The 5429-nt window shown below is 56.5% G+C and overlaps 1 pseudogene; it reads right to left on the bottom strand.

Annotated features, from left to right (window-relative positions):
- Positions 1 to 2911: 2911 nt before the first annotated feature.
- LOC141372111 (uncharacterized) lies at positions 2912 to 4185 on the bottom strand (annotated as a pseudogene).
- Positions 4186 to 5429: the final 1244 nt, after the last annotated feature.

Below are 5429 nucleotides of genomic sequence, written 5' to 3'. Positions count from 1 at the left end.
GCATCCTACCGATTTTGAATCAAAGCCCTGAGATCTTTAAATGCCAGCAATGTTACAGCATGGACCAGAAAAGCAAATGTCCCTGTGCACCCAACTCCACCTAAACTATTGGTCATTTCTTGTCACTTGAGCTGAGGTCAAAGGATTGGGAGTCGGGGCTTGATGAGGGTCCTGGGCCAGACATTGTATTTGGCGCACAAAGGCCATCCAGACAAGGTTGTGCTGAGCCTGATGTGGGGGTCTGTCTGGAAACCCCAGCTGCAGGCACCTCTGTCAACAGAGGCCCCCTTAGCCTGCCCCAGTGCACCTGCTGCTGGGGAGAGCCTGCTCCCTCCTCTCTGCCTGAGGGTTTTCTCCTGCACCAGGTGTCTCCTCTCCTGACAGCCATTGGCATCCTGCAGCCTGGGAGGGTGGCTACCCCGAGTTCCTCTAGCTGCTGGGGGAGCACCTGCTTCTTCCTCTCTGCCTGAGGGTTCTCTCTTGCATCAGGTGCACCTCCTCTCCTCTCAGTCACTGTCAGCCTGCAGCCTCGGAGGATGGCTACCATGACATCCTCTAGCCCTGGGGACAGAGCTGGTGTCGGTGAGATGTGGTCTCCCAGCAGGCCTGAGCGCCAGGTCCCCACAGTGCCCCCTGTCCTCCTGCAGGCTCACTGTGCCACATCCTCCCTCAGTCTCCCTGGGCCCAAGTCTTCCTCTGTTCGCGGACCATCCTTGACCCAGTCTCCACACAGTGGGACTGGGAGCAGGTCGTGTGGACCTTCTGGATTCTCGCTTCCATGCCCGTGACATGGGCACAGTCCGGCCTCACAGACTGCTCAGTGGAGGCCCAGCGCAGGAAGAGGCAGGCGACTGCAAGGGAGATGGCTAGTTACCCCAGAAGGAGCACAAAGTCCTTGCAAAAAGCACCGGGCTCACAGGACCCAGCATGGGATGTGGGTGTCAGGCCAAGGAGAACAGGGAGTCCCGGGGGTGGCCCTGGCGGGGACGTCATGGAATGATCCCAGAAGAGGCAGGAGACAAGGAAGATGACAGGACAGAACTTCCCAAGGAGGTTGATGGATGGATCAGAGAATCGCAGAGACCCTTGGGAAAACTTAGAGGCCCTGCAGATGTTGGCTGAAACGCTGTCATTTGGTCCAAAAATTTGGGTCACAATACCCCAGTCAACACTGTACGATTTACTCTTTGTTGGTTCTAGGAATCAGTAGGTACCTGCCAGTAGAACTCACACTGCATGAAGTCTAGGATAAACTTACTTTTCATTACTTTTCAGGACTAGATATCTCTAGAGGGAATGCAAACATGGGTCTTCCATTCTTTGCATTGTGCAACTGGCCTCTGTTTTCAGCAGCCAATTCCTGGTGCTCATCACCACTGCTAACCCTAAGGACTGCCCCCGTCACCTCCCACAGTGGACATGACCATGTGGGTTGGGGGTGCTCACTGATGAAGCCCCAGGACTCAGTACACAGCAGGGACCCCATATCATCTACCAAATGAGGGAGGATGGAGGGAGGTTTGGAGGGAAGGAGGGAGGGGGAGGTAGGGTTGGCCGTAGGGAAAGAATGAGGGAGAGAATGAATGAGGGAGGGAGTAAATCCACAGAAGCTGGGTCCATAAATCAGGAGTCCTTATTTGGAGTGAGGTCCGAGGGCATCACAGCCCGCCCGGGCTCTAGAAGGTGGCTCACGGCAGGTCCATCTCTCCTCCCAGTGCTGACTTTCCTTCTCCTTGGACCCGATGTCATCCTGGATCCTCTCCCCCTCCTCCTCAAACAATTCTCAATGTTCCCAGTGACAGGGTGTCAGGAGGGGTGGGTCTTAGGTGGGGTTTCCCAGATCCTGTGTACCGGATGACACCAGGACAGTAGCTGCAGGGCATTCTATCATGAGTACTGGGACCGTGTATCCCACCCATCTCCTCGGGCATTAGTGTTGTTCCATTCCCTGCTCTCTCCACCTCCGCTGTGTTGAACGCTCCTGACAATACACGTGTGCCAAACAGAGCCAGAGTTTCCAGGGCTGAGGCCAAGGCTGAGGATGGATACACTTTGGCCTGGGATGGGCGCTGCTCACTGTTCTCCCAGACAGGGGTGCCTGTCACCGATCTACCAGGGGACCGCTACTTCCTCATGTTCTCCCCAGGGCTGCTGGTCCCCAGACCAGACACCTGCCAGTCTGAGGGTATCCAGCGCTGCCTCCAAAGTGTTTCCTTTGCCCGAGTCCTTCCCCAGGAGCACCCGCATCTCTGAAACATATTCCATGCCTGCCCATCCTTCTGCCTTGGACTTGCATGTGTTTGGTCTCCATCCCTTTAGAACCCAGTGACTGGGAGCGTGGTTTGGACCAGAGTTGGGTGAAACCTTTCTCTGGCCTTGGGTTGTGAGCAATGCTTTTGCCCTTTGTGGTGTGTCTTCCAGCTTTCTGCATTTCCCTGGTTTCTGTGTGGGTCTTAGGAGGAACCAGCCCTGCCCTGTCTGGGGTCAGGCTGTGGTGTCCCAGCAGGACCAGGTGTATCGGCTCCGAGATTATGCCCATACTTCCTAAAGTGGCCTCTTTGATTACATCTGATGTGTAATCCACCGGGGATTTCAATGTCAAATAATGGAAATTTTATGACAAACACAGAAGAAATGGGGTCCTCTTTGAAAATAGGGGGGCAGACACAAAGGCCCCCATTGTGTGATTCCAATTACAGAAACATCAAGAATAGGTAAAGGAACAGAGAGAGAAAGCAGCTTAGGGGTTGCCAGAGTCTAGGCTGGGGGAGAAAAGGGCAGGGTGTGCTTCAGGTTCGGGGACTCCTTTGGCTAATGAGATATTCTGCAGCAATATTCTTGGGTGTGGTGGCACAGCTTTGGGCATGTACTTAATATCATGACGTGTTCAATTGAAAAGAACTAATCTTATTTAAAACAAATAATAAACAGTATATAGGAAATGGAAGGATAAAATAACAGTTAATATGTACCAGAGAGAAAGAACACAGGGGGAGGGGATGAAATTATCGGGCGGGGTCTCGGGTTCCGGGGATGGGACTAGGGGTGATTGTGCAAGGAGATCTCCCTTCAAGGCTGTGGGCTTTGGATGTGGCCGTGGGAGTCCTGCAGGAGAAGGAGTAGGGGCAGTGCTCAGGATAGGGCAGGGACAGGGGCAGGGACAGAGCTAAAAGCAGGGCCAGGGGCAGGGGCAATTGGAGGGACAGGGTCAGCAGTAGTGGCAGATGTAGGATCCAGGGCAGGAGGAGGGACAGGATCTGTGTCAGGGGCAGGAACGGGACCAATGGCAGGGGCAGGGGAAGGGGCAGCGGCTCTGGCAGGAGTACGGACAGGGACAGGAGCAAGGGTAGGATCTGGGTCAGGGACCGTGTCTCTGGCAGAGGCAGGAGCAGGAACAGGGGCAGGGTCCAGAACAAGCGCACAGGCAGGGGCAGGGGCTGGGGAAGGGGCAGAGGCAGGGGTAAGGGAAGGGGCAGGATCCAGGTCAGGATCTGGGTCCGAGGCAGGGGTGTGGCTGGGGTGAGAGAAGGTGGAGTGGCAGGAACTGTAGAAGGGGCAGGGGCGGGTGCTGTCGCAGGAGCAGGTGCCAGTTCTTCCTGGACAGCGCCAGGCTCTCCGTGGGCAGGTGCCGGGTCCCATGCCGGCTCCTGGTCTCCTCCTGAAGTCACTGCAGGCACAAGCCCTCCCTCCAGATCCGGCTCTAGCTCCTCAGGTGGTGGAGCAGCTGTGAGAGGAGAAAAGCTCACCCACATGCCTGCTCTCTGTGGGCCTTTGCAGAGACAGAGCCCAGGCCAGGGTCTCCCAGAGAAGCCACAGCCGGGAAGGAACCCTCACGGAGACGTCTCCCCAACTGCAGTCCACTGCTGTGTGCTTTGTGCCCAGTCGTTACTCCTGGCCACACAACAGCCTCTGGGGGCTCCTCCCTGTGAGGCCTAGCACTGATCTGTCCCCACACACCACAAACACGTAGCCCCAACATTCTCACCCTCGGCCTCATCCTCCGTGGGCTCCAGCTCCTGGACCACTGTCCGGTGGACAACCACCTGGCACCGGACAGTGGTGTGGGTGGTGTAGGAGGTCTTCCCCTACAATACCTGTCACCTGCTCCTGGGGACCCCTGTGGGTCACCCCCTCTGTGGAGGAGATGGAGTGTGTGTCCACCAGCCTCCTCTCCATGTCCTCCATGCCTTCTGCAAAGACAGTTACTGGTAACCAGCCCTGAAGCATCACAGCCCTGCCTGGCCATCCGACCTGTCCTCCTCTCCAGACCTCTGGTGCTCCCAGATCAGACACAGACCTGTGAGTTCACCGCCCTGCATCCGGGATGCAGTGACCCATCCTTGCATGGCTATATGGATAAACCTCGGGCAGAATGGTAGCCCCTGCACACACCATCCCACACAGCCAGGTTGACCTTGAAGATGACCCGCCCACTGGGTATCTGACCCCTCATCAGCCTGCTCCTGCTTGGGGTGGCCCCAACCTGCATGACCCCTCTTTACACACACATACACCCACACACACACACAGACACACACCCCCATGCACACATGTGCAGCCACACACACACACACACAGACACAGGCACGCACACACACAGACACACACAGTCTCACACACACACACACACACACACACACAGGGAGGGCACCTGGGACTACACAGGTCATCAGAGTGGGGCTGAGTGGCCGGCTCTGGGCCTCATGGTGTCACCTTTCTGTCCTTCTGGCCAAATGGCCAGACGCGGTGGGCAGCCATGACATGAAATCCCCAGTGGGAGACAGCATCTGCAGGGTGTGGCTTCTTCCGCCTGCAGCCTCCGTACCTCAGAAAGCAACATGCGAACATCTTGGTTTGAAGATCTCCAAAGAAATGACCTGGGCAGCGGGTTGTCTGTGGAATGTGGGTGCCTGGTTACCAGGCTTCCAAATACTGTTGGGCTCTGTTGTCAGGGAAATGAGTTCACCACTGACTGGTGTCCCCTTACCCAAATTCCTCCTCACACAAGAGTCCCCCAGGTGCTCCCCTCCCCCCGCTGCTCAATGCTCATTCTCCCCCTATGCCCCATTCACACAGTGACACCAACACAACACACCCACAGCCCCCGGGAAGCCTGAGTGCAGCTGGTGTCTCTGCTGTGATGGCACAGACCTGGGTTCAGCCGTGGTTCCTGTGCGTGCCCAAAGTTGTGACCCTGGACAGACCGTGTACCTCTCAGGGCCTCCCAGGCTCCCCATGTGCACATCGGTGTAGTCTGGCTTCTACTTCTAGTTACACCTTTGGGGGTAGGACCTCTACACATGTTCCATACCTGCCTTCACCTGGAAGCTGGTGCATACTTGGCAATGCAAGGATGAGCCAGGAGCTGGGCTTGGCATGGAACACAGCTCAGAGGGGCATGGGTCTGCTCTGGGGTCCAGGCAAAGCCA

Source organism: Callorhinus ursinus, unplaced genomic scaffold, assembly GCF_003265705.2.
Source record: "Callorhinus ursinus isolate GAN/ISIS: 27379988/994484 unplaced genomic scaffold, GSC_fseal_2.0 scaffold1116, whole genome shotgun sequence".
Taxonomy (NCBI): domain Eukaryota; kingdom Metazoa; phylum Chordata; class Mammalia; order Carnivora; family Otariidae; genus Callorhinus; species Callorhinus ursinus.
The sequence above is the reverse complement of the archived record's forward strand: the minus strand, read 5'-3'. Positions and strand labels throughout refer to the sequence as shown.